Raw genomic sequence first — 17,156 nt, 5'->3', positions numbered from 1 at the left:
GGTTTAGTATTAGTTCTGTATGTACTCGTATTTCCCCAAACCTCAACACAATATGCCATATATGGAACAAGTAATGCATGATATAAAGTGGTCAATGCATGTTGGGTGAGGAAGTCCTGGGCTTTGTGCAGAACTGCAATGGCTTTTGACATTTTAGTTTTAACATAGTTAATATGTGTTTCCCAGCTTAATCTATCATCAATATGAACACCAAGAAATTTTGTATCTGTTACAATTTCAATATCATGTAGTAATAGTTTTTTGCTTAAATTCCTGGTCTTATTCCAAAATATCATACACTTAGTTTTACCAAAATGGAGCAATAATTTATTTAAATCAAACCATTTTTTAATTTTATGTAATTCGTTCTCCATCTTGTCCAGGAGCTGTCCCAAATGATCCCCACTACAAAACACAGTCATATCATCCGCAAATAAAATACAACTTACATACTTAGAAACCAAACATATATCATTAATATACAAAAGGAACAACAGTGGCCCAAGGACTGAACCCTGGGGCACCCCACAAGTAATCTTCAAAAACTCAGAATTTGTCCCACCAAAGTGGACACACTGATACCTACTGTCTAAGTAGCTCGCTATCCAGTCAGTTAAGACTGATCTCAATGCATTTCACAGTGTTAATGACATCTCGCAACGCGGCGACCTCTTCAAAGTTTTGTGAGATTTTGCAGGATTTGAAACCTCAATATGGTGAATGGCGAGTTCCTATGGGCTCATTTTGCACCTATTGCCCTGTGGTGCCCAGCCTAAACCTACACTTCTACAGTTGTGCTCAAACATTTACATACCCTGGCAGAATTTTTGCTTTTTTACCATTTTTAAAAGAATATGAATGACAACACAAAAACTTTTTTTTCACTCACAGCTTGCACGGTGCCATAATTTCTCCAATCACAGCCACATAAGCCTATAACTTCTTCTGGGTTGTCTGTCAGTGGCTTTCCTCACGCTTCTACTTCTTGCACAGTCACTCAGTTTTTGAGAACTGTCTACTCCATGCAGATTTATCAAAGATTGCAATATTGTTTCTATTTCTTTTGTAATTGTAGTTACACTAATTAATTACCATCAGAGAGCCTTGTCCACAACTACCACAAAAGACTCCAAGCTGTCATTGATGTTAAAGGGGCAATACACAGTATTAAGAACAGGGGTATGTATGTAAAGTTTTGCTCAGGGTAATTTGGGTAGTTCTCTTGTCATTTTGATTTAAAAAGAGGAAACACAGTTGTTTGACAATAAATGGCTTCACCCAACCACTAACCATGATTGAAAAAAAAAAAAAGGTTTTGTGTTGTCATTCATATTCTCTTAATGGCCAAAAAAAGCAAAAATTCTGCCAGGGTATGTAAACTTTTGAGCACAACTATATATATATATATATATATATATATATATATATATATATATATATATAACTATTTACTATATATTATAGTTTATGCTTAATTAAATACATGATTGAGTGGAGCACACATACAGTGAGGCAAATACATATTTGATCCACTGTTGATTTTGGTAGTTTTCCCGCCTACAAACAATGGAGAGGTTTGTAATTTTTATTGTAGGTACACTTCAACTGTGAGAGACAGAATCTAAAAAAAAAAAAAATCACTCACACTCACACACTCATCTTCAACCGCTCAGTCCAGTCAAGGGTTGCGGGGGGCTGGAGCCTATCCCAGCAGTCATAGAGTGCGAGGCGGGGTACACCCAGGACAGGACGCCAGACTGTCAAAAATAACATTGTATTATTTTTAAATAATTTGCATTTTATTGCATGAAATAAGTATTTGGACACCTACCAACCAGCAAAAATTCTGGCTGTGCCAGACTTGTTAGGTTTTTTTTTTCCTGTTCTGCACTCTCTTTACCTGTATTAATTGCACCTTCATAAAAGACACCTTTCCACACACTCAATCAATCACACTCCAACCTATCCACCATTGCCAAGCCCAAAGAGCTGTTTAAGGAGACCAGGGACAGGTGGAAGAAACACAACATAACTGTCACTATTCCTCAGTCTGGAGATCCATGCAAGATCTCACCTAGTGGGGTAAGGATGATTCTGAGAAAGCCCAGATCTACACGGAAGGACCTGGTCAATGACCTGAAGAGAGCTGGGACCACAGCTGCAAAGATCACGAGTAATACACGACGCGATTATGGTTTAAAATCCTGCAGGGCAGCAAGGTCCCCCTGCTGAAGCCAACACATGTCCAGGCTCGTTTGAAGCTCACCAGTGACCATCTGGATGATCCAGAGGAGGCATGGGAGAAAGTCATGTGGTCAGATGAGACCAAAACAGAGCTTTTTGGTGTCAACTCCACTGCCCTCATTGGATGATGTTTTTAGGACTCACTGTCTCCGCTGAGCAAGTAGTATTTTGCAGGACAGAACATACCCCTCACACCACCTTTTTTCTTTGCTTCCATCCAGCAGGCGTTATCGGGCCTTTAAAGCCCACACCACAAGGCTGAAGAACAGCTTCTTTCCTAGAGCTGTTACAGAACTGAATAGACACACCCAAGCTCCAGTTGGAACAATTGCATTATTCTAATTAAAACAAGAGCAGGCATGTGCAATAATTGTTTTTAACTATTTTTAATTTTATGTATATTTATTACTGTTTTAAAGCTATTTAAGGGGTTTATTAAGTTGGGTATTTTTATTGTTAATTGATGTTTTTGTTGTGTGGGCCGCTGAAGAGGAGGTACTGCTGGCCCACCACCACCAGAGGGCGCCCTGCTTGGAGTGCGGGCTCCAAGCACGAGAGGGCGCCAGACCCAGAAGAAGTGACAGCTGTCACTCATCCTCTGCACCAGCTGTCACTCGTTCATCATCACCACCATAAAAGCCGGACTGCAACTCCACCTCCCCGCCGAGAAATCGACTACCATTACCAAGGTAATTTCTCTGCTGAATTTAAACTGTGACTTATGTCTGATCTGTTTGCAGCCGTTGTCCTGTGGTGCCCTTTCAGCTGGGTTGGCGGTCAGTGAGAGAAGCGACGTCTTCGCCTCTCACTCCATCCAGATAAGTGGTTACAGGAGCTGCTAGTGTGTTCCTAGTTTGGAGGTGGAGGTGCTCCCTCCTCACTGTGTTTGGACTGAGAATTACTGAGTGTGCGGACTCACACTCACTCATCATATTTCTGCTTTCTGTCAGCAGTACCAGGGTCGACAGCCGAAGACAGAGGCCACCTGGGGACTCGGGACTTTGCGGCTCCGGTGTTCTTCAGACCGTTGGTGGTGGAAGCCATGTGGGACGCGGCTTCTCTCTCGTCGGGGGTCTTCTATCTTCGAGCCTGCCCACACGTCACCTGGTGTTAAATTGACTGTGCAAATTACTGTACGTTTCGTTGTGTATTATCACAACATTAAATTGTTACCTTTTTGGCTTATTCATTGTCCGTTCATTTGCGCCCCCTGTTGTGGGTCCGTGCTACAACACCTTCCCAACAGGATTTCTCGGCCATCGTCATGGATCCCGAGGGGCGTCAACCCGAGCTTGAATGGCCAATGGAAGAGCCAGGAGCACAGGCGTCAGCGGGAGGAGTGTTGAGTGAGCTGCAGCAGATCTGAACCGCCTTCACGGCTCGGTTAGATTTAGTGACCGAGCAGAATGTCCTCCTTAATCGGAGGGTGGAGGCTCTCACCGCCAGGGTGGAAGCGCGCGATCAGGGCGCTGCTGCAGCCACTCCTCTGGCTGGTCCTGGGCCTGTATCAGACGTTCCACCCCCCACCGTCCCCTGAAGCATACATAAGCCCTCCAGAACCATACGGGGGCTGTGTCGAGACGTGCGCAGACTTCCTCATGCAGTGTTCGTTCGTCTTTTCACAGCGCCCTGTCATGTACGCATCAGACGCTAGCCGGGTGGCTTATGTTATTAATCTGCTTCGAGGAGAGGCACGCGCCTGGGCTACGGCGCTTTGGGAGCAGAATTCACGGCTCCTAACGTCTTATACTGGGTTTGTACGGGAGTTCAAACAAGTGTTTGATCATCCCAACAGAGGCGAGACCGCTTCGAACGTGCTGCTGTCGATGAGACAGGGGCGCCGTAGCACAGCCGAGTATGCAGTCGACTTCCGCATCGCGGCAGGCTGGAATAACGTTGCGCTTCGCGCCGCCTTTGTAAATGGACTGTCCCCGGTCCTTAAGGAGCACCTACTGGCTAAGGAGGAACCGCGGGATTTTGACGGGCTTGTCGATTTAGTTATACGCTTAGACAACCGTTTAAACGAGCATCGTCGGGAGCAGGCCGGGGGGCGTGACCGGGCACGAGCCGTCCCTCCCCCTTCCGGTTCCGACAAGGTGACGTCGTCCCCACGCTTCACTGCCAGAGAGCTCCGTGTGGCTACAGCTCCCCCTGCTGAGGAGGCTATGGACACGAGCAGGGCCAAAGTAAAAACAAATGTCAGACAAAGGAGGCTGGCCCGCGGGGAGTGTTTTGTCTGCGGCTCTTGCGAGCACATGCAGAAGGACTGCCCTAAACGGTCAAACTACAACGCCCGTCCTTAGAAACTGGGCTAAGGGTGGGCCATAACACACACGCGGGAAAACCCCGCAAATCTGCACGAATCCCAGTAACAATCCTTTGTGGGGATTTAACCCTTCACGCGCCAGCACTGATAGACACGGGGTCTGAAGGGAATCTGCTGGACAGCAGATGGGTAAAGGAAGTAGGGCTCCCTCTGGTGGCTCTGCCGGCACCATTGCAGGTGCGAGCACTAGATGGCACCCTGCTTCCATTAATCACACATCAGACACAACCAGTGACTTTGGTTGTGTCTGGGAATCACAGGGAGGAGATAGTATTCCATGTAACACCATCTACCTCCCGAGTGATTTTGGGCTTTCCATGGATGGTGAAGCACAATCCCTGGATAGATTGGCCGTCCGGGGTTGTGACGCAGTGGAGCGAAACCTGCCACCGAGAGTGTTTAGGATCCTCGGTTCCTCCCGGCACTACGGCTAATGAGGAGGTCAAAGTTCCCCCCAATCTATCGGCGGTGCCAAAGGAGTACCATGATCTTGCTGACGTTTTCAGCAAAGATCTGGCGCTCACTCTTCCCCCGCACCGACCGTATGATTGTGCCATCGATTTGGTCCCGGGCGCTGAGTACCCGTCCAGTAGGTTGTACAACCTCTCACGTCCGGAACGCGAATCAATGGAGACCTACATCCGGGACTCCTTAGCTACCGGGCTGATCCGGAACTCCACCTCCCCGATGGGTGCTGGTTTCTTTTTTGTGGGTAAAAAAGACGGCGGACTCCGTCCATGCATTGATTACAGAGGGCTGAACGAGATCACGGTTCGCAACCGATACCCGTTACCTCTGTTGGATTCAGTGTTCACGCCCCTGCATGGAGCCCAAATTTTCACTAAATTGGATCTTAGAAACGCGTACCACCTGGTTCGGATCCGGAAGGGAGACGAATGGAAGACGGCATTCAACACCCCGTTAGGTCATTTTGAGTACCTGGTCATGCCGTTCGGCCTCACCAACGCCCCCGCGACATTCCAAGCTTTGGTAAATGACGTCTTGCGGGAGTTCCTGCATCGGTTCGTCTTCGTATATCTGGACGATATACTCATCTTTTCCCCGGACCCTGAGACCCATGTCCAGCATGTACGTCAGGTCCTACAGCGGTTGTTGGAGAACCGGCTGTTTGTGAAGGGCGAGAAGTGCGAGTTCCACCGCACTTCTTTGTCCTTCCTGGGGTTCATCATCTCCTCCAACTCTGTCGCCCCTGATCCGGCTAAGGTTGCGGCGGTGAGAGATTGGCCCCAACCAACAAGCCGCAGGAAACTACAGCAGTTCCTAGACTTTGCAAATTTCTACAGGAGGTTCATTAAAGGTTACAGTCAGGTAGTTAGCCCCCTGACTGCCCTGACCTCCACCAAGGTCCCCTTCGCCTGGTCGGATCGGTGCGAAGCCGCGTTCCAGGAGTTGAAACGCCGGTTCTCGACTGCACCAGTTCTGGTGCAGCCTGATCCTGATCGCCAGTACATAGTAGAAGTGGACACCTCTGACTCAGGGATAGGAGCCGTGCTGTCCCAGAGCGTGGAGGCTGATAAGGTTCTCCATCCTTGTGCCTTTTATTCCCGCAGGTTGACCCCAGCTGAACGGAACTATGACGTCGGCAATCGGGAGCTCCTCACGGTGAAGGAGGCTCTTGAAGAGTGGAGACACCTGCTGGAGGGGGCATCGTTGCCCTTCACGGTTTTCACGGACCATCGGAACCTGGAGTACATCCGGACCGCCAAGCGGCTGAACCCCAGGCAAGCCCGCTGGTCTCTGTTCTTTGGACGCTTTGACTTCCAGATCACGTACCGCCCCGGGACTAAGAACCAAAAATCAGATGCATTGTCCCGGGTGCATGAAGAGGAAGCCAAGGCCGAGCTGTCAGACCCCCCAGAGACCATCATCCCCGAGTCCACTGTCGTGGCCACCCTCACCTGGGACGTGGAGAAGACCGTCCAGGAGGCCCTGACAAGGAGCCCGGACCCGGGGACTGGCCCCAAGAACAGACTGTACGTCCCACCAGAGGCAAGAGCTGCCGTATTGGACTTCTGTCACGGGTCCAAGCTCTCTTGTCATCCTGGAGTGCGTAGGACCGTGGCAGTAGTCCAGCAGCACTTCTGGTGGGCGTCCCTGGAGACCGACGTCCGGGACTATGTCCAGGCCTGTACCATCTGCGCCAGGGGCAAGGCAGATCATCGGAGGACGACGGGACTCCTCCAACCCCTGCCAGTGCCTCATCGCCCCTGGTCTCACATCGGCCTGGACTTCATCACGGGCCTCCCGCCATCCCAGGGCAACACCGTGATTCTCACGATAGTGGACCGGTTCTCCAAGGCGGCCCACTTCATGGCCCTCCCGAAGCTCCCGACGGCCCAGGAGACGGCAGACCTCCTGGTCCACCACGTCATGCGGCTGCATGGGATACCATCGGACATCGTTTCAGATCGTGGTCCCCAGTTCTCTTCACAGGTGTGGAAGAGTTTCTGCAAGGAGCTGGGGGCCACCGTGAGTCTCTCATCCGGGTACCACCCCCAGACAAACGGCCAGGCAGAGCGGGCTAACCAGGAGCTGGAGCAGGCCCTTCGATGTGTCACCTCCGCGCATCCGGCGGCCTGGAGTCACCATCTGGCCTGGATCGAGTATGCCCACAACAGCCAAGTTTCATCTGCTACCAGCCTCTCCCCTTTTGAAGCATGTTTGGGGTACCAGCCCCCATTGTTCCCGCTGGTGGAGGGAGAGGTCGGTGTGCCCTCGGTCCAGGCCCACCTCAGGAGGTGCCGCCGGGTGTGGCGGGCCGCCCGCTCTGCCCTGTTAAAGGCCCGGACGAGGGCCAAGGCCCATGCGGACCGCCGGCGTTTCCCGGCCCCCACATACCAGCCCGGGCAGGAGGTGTGGCTCTCGACCAAGGACATCCCTTTGTGTGTCGATTCCCCAAAGCTGAAAGACAGATTCATTGGACCTTTCAAAATCCTCAAGATCATCAACCGGCCGCAGTGAAGCTTCAACTCCCGGCTTCACTGCGGATTCACCCTGTCTTTCATGTTTCCCGTCTCAAACCACACCACACCTCGCCCCTCTGTACTCCGGGACCTACGCCGCCTCTTGCCCGGCTCATTGACGGGGAGCCTGCCTGGACAGTCCGCAGGCTCCTGGACGTCCGTTGTAAGGGCCGGGGTTTCCAATATCTGGTGGACTGGGAGGGGTATGGACCTGAAGAACGCTCCTGGGTGAAGAGGAGCTTCATCCTGGACCCGGCCCTCCTGGCCGAGTTCTACGCAAGACATCCGGACAAGCCTGGTCGGACGCCAGGAGGCGCCCGTTGAGGGGGGGTCCTGTTGTGTGGGCCGCTGAAGAGGAGGTACTGCTGGCCCACCACCACCAGAGGGCGCCCTGCTTGGAGTGCGGGCTCCAAGCACGAGAGGGCGCTAGACCCAGAAGAAGTGACAGCTGTCACTCATCCTCTGCACCGGCTGTTACCTTTTTGGCTTATTCATTGTCCGTTCATTTGCGCCCCCTGTTGTGGGTCCGTGCTACGACACCTTCCCAACAGTTTTGGAGGGATACGTGCAATATGGGATATGTGCAGTATGGGATAGTGTAACATGGGACAATGACAATGTGGGATCAGCGTAATACGAGTTTGTCTCCAAGTTTGCCCCCCCCCCCCAATCTCCTGATGTTTTTTTTTTTTTTATTGATTGAAGTATGTGTATGGGTGTGTGTTTGAGGGTGGTCATTGTTTTTGAGGATGCACAAGCAAATTTCGTTGTGTTGATTGCTGTGCAATGACAATAAAGGTGATTCTGATTCTGATTCTAAAAGCTGTTAGAATTTGGAATAATTGTTCTGATAGTATTAAATCATGTTGTACATTGGTAGGTGTTAAACGGCTCTATAAAAACAATACAATTTCTTACTATATTATGTTATATTAGGCTAATTGTTTTGTGGTCTTTTTTGTTTATTTGCACATCATATTATTGATTGTTCTGTTCAGTTATGTTGTTTTCTGATTGTTACCTTGTTTTGAGTGTATTTAAATGTGTATAGTAACTGGTGTATGGGGTGGGCGTTTATAAGTTTTTGCTTCAACCCATGCCATTTTGGTCACACCGAATTGGGAAATCGTTTGAGTTATTGTTGTATTTTCTTTTGTTTTTTGATTTGTTATGTTAGTAAGAGATTTTTACATTGGTATTTTGGTTATGTGCATGCTGAATAAAACTCATTCATTCATTCAATTTGGCTCCCACAAGTTGGACACAACTTGGGGTTTTAAATGTTACTGTGGTTCATATTAGTTTAACAGTGTTGTTAGTGTTATTGATTTATTGTGTTTTTGTGGTTCAATTGGTTTAGTAAGTTTAGTTAAGTGTCATGTTGCCATTACCATGAGTGTGTAGTGTAGTGCATTTGATGTCTTCCGCCACCATTTGTGTTTGTGAGTGTGTAAAAATTAAAGCACCTGTTTGTGACAGAATGCAGAAAAGACAAAAAGCTCTATGTGTGTGTGTGTGTGTGTGCACATGCGCACATACGTGTGTATAACATTGATCATGGAGAACCTGTCGAGAACTGACATTTGCTGTTGGGAATATTTATGTATTTTGCGTCAAGGATGAACACCGCCAAAATGGAACGTTGATATAGGAATAATATTTTTGGAGAAACTACAGATATTAGCTGGGCAGCACTGAATATTGGATGTTGATAATTGCATTCTGGACTCACATGCTATTCCAGCAGAGGGTGGTAAATCATCTATACAATAAAAGTATGCGTGTGTGCATGTGTGAGTGCGTGGGTGCATACGTTCTTGTGTGATTTTATTTACTAAGTTCAATGTAAGTACATAATAGAATTGCAAATACGTTAAAAATACATGCATTACACAAGAAAATGAAAACACTTATTTCCATTGTGATCCATTAAAGAATCAATTGAGAAAATAGAATTGATAATAAAATAATAACAATAATAATAATAATGAGAAGAAGAAGAAGAAGAATGTGTATATGATAACAAGAACCTAAACAATTAAATAATTAAGACAGTAAATTAACGTTAACAAATAACATAATTAACATGAAATAAAAGGGTTGAGTTATTTTAAAAATTGTTGAGGTCTAAAGTTCTAAAACATTCTGGACTCATGCACCATTCCAACTCATTATAGAAACTTTCCATAATTTATTACCACACTGGAAAAGTGTTAGTTACCTATTTTATACACAATACCCAATCTAGAGCCCATGGATCCCCATGGACAATGTGCTAATTATTATTATTATTATTATTATTATGACCATCATAGAGTCCCAGGTGTTCTTAAAAAGAATAAATGTGATTAAAAAAAATTAACATTTCATTCCACACTTTGGTACCATGGAGTGAGTGCAAATGAAACCTATCAACCTCCATGTCTCACTGTTAACACTTAACTGCTTCCACACTCACTCCAACAAAGAAAGCATGGTCTCAAACCATTTGATCAGTCCAATAATAAACTGCAATCCTTTCATCCTTTCTATCTGCACTTCATTTTTTTTTACATTGTTTTGTATTGCCTTAACTTTTGTATGCCCTCCACAATTTCTGGCTGTCTAACCCCTACCCCCACCCCCACCCCAGTCCAGGGTCTTATGTGTCGTAGGATCCCTGGGGCGTGTGTGGGCTAATTAGGGTGAAGCAGATCGGAGGGAAACACAGGTGTTAGTTAGACTGTACTGGTTGTACAGAGTAATGGCTGTCCTGACACTCCCATCCCATCATCCTCCCCCCAGGATAATTTGTCGCCACTCTGTATAACCATGCATCTCTCTGCTCCACTTCTGTTTGCTTTTCATTAACTCTTTTTATGTGGTTATTTGTTAGCATTATTTATGGCCCCAACAAATATTAGTGCCATTAGCCGCATATGCGACAATGACTTTGCCACTGTGGTCCGCACATGAGCCGTGAGGGGTGGACCGGTTGATATTTCTTTATCGGGTCAAGGTGGCTAGTTAATGTGCATGTATGAGGTGTATTGCTGTGTGCTGCTGTGTCACACATAAGTTTTTTTTTTCTTTTGAATCAACTCAAATACTACATACATCTGCACCATCACTCTTGGAATCTCCTCCCTTCAAGGGGGTCATACAGTTCAAAATCACTTTATCGAAAACTTTTATGTTCAAATATAGTTGGGATATCATGTTAATTCTGTTAATATATTCAAGGTTACAATGGAATCAGTCCCTCAAGAAGTTTGTGATGCCAGGATTTCATTGATTAAAACAACTAATTCAACCAACATTTATATACGTTTCCACATGCGGCGGCACAGGAAAAACACCTCCATGTTGATAACCATTTGTAAAATCCAGGCGGCTTTTGATGGCTGTCAGTGGAGTGAGTATATGAGAAATTGTTTAACAGGCAGGACATGTTCCAACTTGTCCTTAAGGCTTTCAACAGAGGTGTTTTTCCTGTGGCAGAGCGTCGCGTCGGCTGCATCCCGACGCGCGGACCTGTCCGCACGTCTTTCATTAAAAAAATCTCCTTTAACAGTGGAATATCCGGATAAAATGCTGAAACCGACTTCTTCTGAAACTTCTCTGTTCTCTCACGACGTCCTGGATCAATAGAACCTGAAATGTGGAGGTTTTCAGCTTGAACAGGCTGACGACGGCGGCTGAGAGCGCTGAGCGACGTCTCGCACCGTGGGAAGTCCTTAAAGCGACAGAATCACCTCAAAATCTCTCATCAGCCGTTAAAATTTTCACTGAAAACCAGCTTAATTTTTCGAACCGTGTCCACTTCGATGTGTCTGACAGGTTTAGAAAAAATTTTGATCAAACAAAGCACCAGTCTCTCAGCAACTTCTCAGACAAAGGAATTCCGACGAGGGGCTGGACGACTCCTCCCACAAGGAGTGCTCACAGGCGAATGACGTCACCGACAGACGTGGAAAAACTCACGCATGCGCACGAGGGTTCAAGCATGTCTGACGTAAAAACATATGAATGAAATCCATATAGTTTTTGAAAAAAATAAAAAGGACCTATACTTTATTGACAGCCCTCGTATATATATATATATATATACACACACACACACACACAACGGCCAATTGAGAAGTTTTAGCCTGACCTTGAACATCTATCTATCTATCTCTGTTCATGTATATTGAGTGAATTCTTTGTCAAATTAATTTTTGAAATCCTGGAATTGCACATTTTTGGAGATTCTGTCTATTATTATGCCTGAGGAAATTCACCTGTTTTAAACAAACTGAAAAAGCTAAATTTTGACTTCCATGACATACATAACAGAAGTTCACATCTGGAGTCTTGGTATATTTGCGAAACAATGGGCCTTGTGCAAGAACATTTTATGTGAACTTCTATATATCTAAATTCTATATACCTTTTTAGTACAATGAGCTCATATGAACATTGCAAGCCAGATGCACATCCTTGTAATCCAGAGCACTGCATAAATTTCACGTATAAACCTCTTGAATCCTGCGTCTATGCTTGCTAGAAATGTGAATTACCATAAATTCACTTTAATGCCCCCAAGATACCAAACAGGGCAATGTAATTCTTGTAATTGTCGAATTTCTACACACAAGCCATTAGAAAATAACATATACATGCACGCGCATGGACACGAAAAAATCCAAACTGAATATGCACTGTAATTTAAGTCACATCCAAAACGCTCACAAAATGCAGTGTGTAATAAAGGCTTTAAATGATGAAAACACACTGAGCTTTAATTGAAACGCTGCCCTATAAATATTTTCTCATGAGATTCCTGCACATGTGACACGTGCACGTTTGATGTGATGTGTTGTGTGTTTCAGGTGTGAAGCGTCCACTGAGCCTGTCTTTTTTTTTTTTTTTTTTCTGAGGTGATTTTACAGGTTGGTTTGGAATTGTGTATGTGCGCGTGTGTGTGTGCCTGCGCCTGCAAGTCTCTTTTTTTTTCTACTTTCTGTCACCCAGTAACTCAGAGGGTGACAGAAGGAGAGTCAGCTCTCACCGAGTAAGCTCATAGGGGGAGCTTTATGCAAGTCACAGACAACAAAATACAGTCGGAATCTGATCTGAGCTTTCAGAACAAACGGTATCTGCAAAAATGCGACTTGAATCGCATTTCAAACTACCTGCGATGAGGCTTCAAACAAATTTGGAAAAAAAAATCGTATGTCATGTCACTTTTGACTTTTGCAGCATGGAATCAGATTCAAATTAGATATGCACATAAATCAGATTTTTATTGGCAGCCTAGACAAGGCCTTAGAGCCCTAAAAATGACCTGTTTCAGGATGCATTGCCTCAGAGTGCATGTTGTATTTTTTGACTACAAATTCTAATACAACCCCTGGCAAAAATTATGGAATCATCGGCCTCGGAGGATGTTCATTCAGTTGTTTAATTTTGTAGAAAAAAAGCAGATCACAGACATGACACAAAACTAAAGTCATTTCAAATGGCAACTTTCTGGCTTTAAGAAACACTATAAGAAATCAGGAAAAAAAAAATTGTGGCAGTCAGTAACGGTTACTTTTTTAGACCAAGCAGAGGAAAAAAATATGGAATCACTCAATTCTGAGGAATAAATTATGGAATCATGAAAAACAAAAGAATGCTCCAACACATCACTAGTATTTTGTTGCACCACCTCTGGCTTTTATAACAGCTTGCAGTCTCTGAGGCATGGACTTAATGAGTGACAAACAGTACTCTTCATCAATCTGGCTCCAACTTTCTCTGATTGCTGTTGCCAGATCAGCTTTGCAGGTTGGAGCCTTGTCATGGACCATTTTCTTCAACTTCCACCAAAGATTTTCAATTGGATTAAGATCCAGACTATTTGCAGGCCATGACATTGACCCTATGTGTGTTTTTACAAGGAATGTTTTCCCGGTTTTGCTCTATGGCAAGATGCATTATCATCTTGAAAAATGATTTCATCATCCCCAAACATCCTTTCAATTGATGGGATGAGAAAAGTGTCCAAAATATCAATGTAAACTTGTGCATTTATTGATGATGTAATGACAGCCATCTCCCCAGTGCCTTTACCTGACATGCAGCCCCATATCATCAATGACTGTGGAAATTTACATGTTCTCTTCAGGCAGTCATCTTTATAAATCTCATTGGTACGGCACCAAACAAAAGTTCCAGCATCATCACCTTGCTCAATGCAGATTCGAGATTCATCACTGAATATGACTTTCATCCAGTCATCCACAGTCCACGATTGCTTTTCCTTGGCCCATTGTAACCTTGTTTTTTTCTGTTTAGGTGTTAATGATGGCTTTCGTTTAGCTTTTCTGTATGTAAATCCCATTTCCTTTAGGCGGTTTCTTACAGTTCAGTCACAGACGTTGATTCCAGTTTCCTCCCATTCGTTCCTCATTTGTTTTGTTGTGCATTTTCAATTTTTGAGACATATTGCTTTAAGTTTTCTGTCTTGACACTTTGATGTCTTCCTTGGTCTACCAGTATGTTTGCCTTTAACAACCTTCCCATGTTGTTTGTATTTGGTCCAGAGTTTAGACACAGCTGACTGTGAACAACCAACATCTTTTGCAACATTGCATGATGATTTACCCTCTTTTAAGAGTTTGATAATCCTCTCCTTTGTTTCAATTGACAACTCTCATGTTGGGGCCATGATTCATGTCAGTCCACTTGGTGCAACAGCTCTCCAAGGTGTGATCACTCCTTTTTAGATGCAGACTAATGAGCAGATCTGATTTGATGCAGGTGTTAGTTTTGGGGATGAAAATTAACAGGGTGATTCCATAATTTTTCCTCAGAATTGAGCGAGTCCATATTTTTTCCCTCTGCTTGGTCTAAAAAAGTAACCGTTACTGACTGCCACAATTATTTTTCCTGATTTCTTATAGTGTTTCTTAAAGCCAGAAAGTTGCCATTTGAAATGACTTTAGCTTTGTGTCATGTCTGTGATCTGCTTTTTTTCTACAAAATTAAACAACTGAATGAACATCCTCCGAGGCCGGTGATTCCATAATTTTTGCCAGGGGTTGTATATGTCTTCACGACAGGTTGTAAATAACAATAGCTTGTCAACAAGTTGTTAAATAGGATCCCTTTAATTTTAGTCATTTTTACTCCTATGTAAATTGCAAAGTTAATTTGTCATATAAGGCCAATTCCCCCTTTATGACTAAAAATAGATCTTGAGAATCTTCTTCGGCTTCTTACTTCTGGTTATTAAATTATGACTATAGAAAGGTCAGTAAAGAATTCATGAGCACAAATTGACAGAGTTGGTGTAACAGGCAGTAAAAAGAGAATGCAGAAAGGATGAGTGATGGGATGACTGTGAGATGAAGGAAAAACTGTTGAGACAGCTGGAACATTGACAGAGAAAGGCTGAGGAGGGGAACAGAGAGAGTGTACTGCTTTTAAGTGCATAAGTGGTCATATGCATCCAGTGAGGTGGAACTGGATTCGGATATAGTATAATATCCTTGCTCGTGTCTAGTTGGAGTTAAAATAAGTGTAATAAAATAACTGTTACCTATGAGGGCAGAACAGTAGAATGAAAAGGGTGTCAACATGACCATTATTTCACCACTCAAGGACATTCACAGAGTTGTCCTGAAGCCACTCCTTTGATATCTTGGCTGTGTGCTTTGGGTCATTGTCCTGCTGAAAGATGAACCGTTGCCCCAGTCTGAGGTCAAGAGTGCTCTGGAGCAGGTTTTCATCCAGGATGTCTCTGTACATTGCTGCATTCATCTTTCCCTCAATCCTGACTAGTCTTCCAGTTTCTGCAGCTGAAAAACATCCCCACAGCTAGTGGTGGGCACAGCTAACTAAAAAGTTAGCTTTGATAACAGTTAATCCGCTAACTGAAAAATTAACTTTTGACAGGTGGGTTTGGTAGGAGAAAAATGCAAGGCTCACTGTCACAGCTCTGTTTGCAAAAAGACTTTTATGAGATGGAAAGCAATGGTCGTTACACAGGGAGGCAGTCCAAAAGGCACAGCAGCAGTACAAAGATCATCAGGCTAATGGTGGTCGGAAAAAACGGGCAGGAGGTCGAGAACACACTGAAGCAGGCAGATCTAGGAAATACAAAAACGAGAGCTGGTATGAAGGAACAGGGTGCAACAAACTGGCAAACAACCAACACAACCGGTGAGCTAATAAAGCCCCAGGTGGCAATCAGCAGATTACAGACAGATGTGCATAGTATGAACCACAAGGGGGCGTGGCCAGAGAGAGAGAGAGAGAAAGAGAGACAGAACCACAGACAGACCCCAGCAACAAAATCCCACAAGCACAGAAAAATAATACAAAAGCAAGATGAGAATAAAAACAAACCCTAAACCCCACAACTGACCAGACAAACCATCAGGCCCTGACAACTTTTATGAAGCAAAACTAATAAATCCCTAAAAAAATGATCAGAAGTTACAGATAAACGCTAAACTGATATCTTTCAGTTTTGACTTCAATACACTAGCAGCTACTGGCACAACAATGAGCCAGCACTTCTTTGTCAGGTCAGCCTTCTCTCAGCAAAAGAGAAATGGTGACCAGAGAGAAAAGAAAAAGAAGAGCAAAAGGAAGCAGGAGGCGAAAATAAAGACAATTTCTCAATTTTCACTAATTCTGAAGGTTTTAGTGTTTAGACAGACATGCCGCAGTGCATTATGGGTAAATCAGTTTCCTGACATGAGTTTTTGGTTGGTCGGTATAGCACGCACAACTTACTGAAATGTGTGGTGGGTTTTACAAATAAATCTGTATTTGTAAATATGTCATTTTTTTAAAATTTGTAAAAAAAGGCTATTTGAAAACTGAAAATTCTGTTTGTTAAGTAGATTCAGCACTTTTAGCGAATGTGTGGCACTTGGTATTCATACTGCCATGAACACTGCCATCTACTGGTCAGGACATGACAGTGTTCATGCCAGTCAGACAATCACTGTTGAGCTGGATGTGAAATTTGTCTAAATGCCCCATGACTGTGGAGTTACAAAAAGCCACACATGTGGTGCATGTGTCTCACACATGTGCGAATGTCTCGCACGTGTGTGCATGTGTCTTGCATGTGTGCGCATGAAAAAATGACATATTTTACAAAGACACATTTATTTGTAAAAACCAACACACACACGTTAACTTGTGTGTTGGTTTTTACATATAATGATCAATGAATCAACCAATCAGTGATCGGAGGCTCAGTTTACCCATAATGCACTTTGGCATCTGTGTGTGTTAATGCTCAAAACTTCAGAATTAGTGCATTATTTCAAAATTAAAAGATATGTGATATATTTTCACTTTGTACAAATGACAGACTTGACATTAATGTAGTTAAACTATCTGGATGAATTTGGTTTATAAATCAAAACCATAAGTCAAACCTGCTTTCCTTTTGAGGACCTCGGCCTCACGGCTGGGCCGTTGTATGCTGTGAAGGGAAATCAGTCTTTTTAACAGCAGTGGGCAGGGTGCACAAAGACTGAAGTGCTGACTTGTTGGTTGTGTTGGGTTTGTGATTGTCATTGATTCTTATCAGAAGCATTCACAGTGCTTAAACTCAAGACCGGCTGCTCAGT

The 17,156-nt window shown here is 44.5% G+C and overlaps 1 long non-coding RNA gene across 1 annotated transcript; it reads left to right on the top strand.

The window, feature by feature from the left end:
• The first annotated feature begins 464 nt into the window (after window positions 1-464).
• LOC117509767 lies at window positions 465-14,738 on the top strand. The gene is made up of 3 exons (XR_004560509.1): window positions 465-612; window positions 3,087-3,089; window positions 14,728-14,738. It is a non-coding gene; the product is annotated as an uncharacterized LOC117509767 (long non-coding RNA).
• The last annotated feature ends 2,418 nt before the right edge of the window (window positions 14,739-17,156 follow it).

Source organism: Thalassophryne amazonica, chromosome 5, assembly GCF_902500255.1.
Source record: "Thalassophryne amazonica chromosome 5, fThaAma1.1, whole genome shotgun sequence".
Taxonomy (NCBI): domain Eukaryota; kingdom Metazoa; phylum Chordata; class Actinopteri; order Batrachoidiformes; family Batrachoididae; genus Thalassophryne; species Thalassophryne amazonica.
The sequence above is the reverse complement of the archived record's forward strand: the minus strand, read 5'-3'. Positions and strand labels throughout refer to the sequence as shown.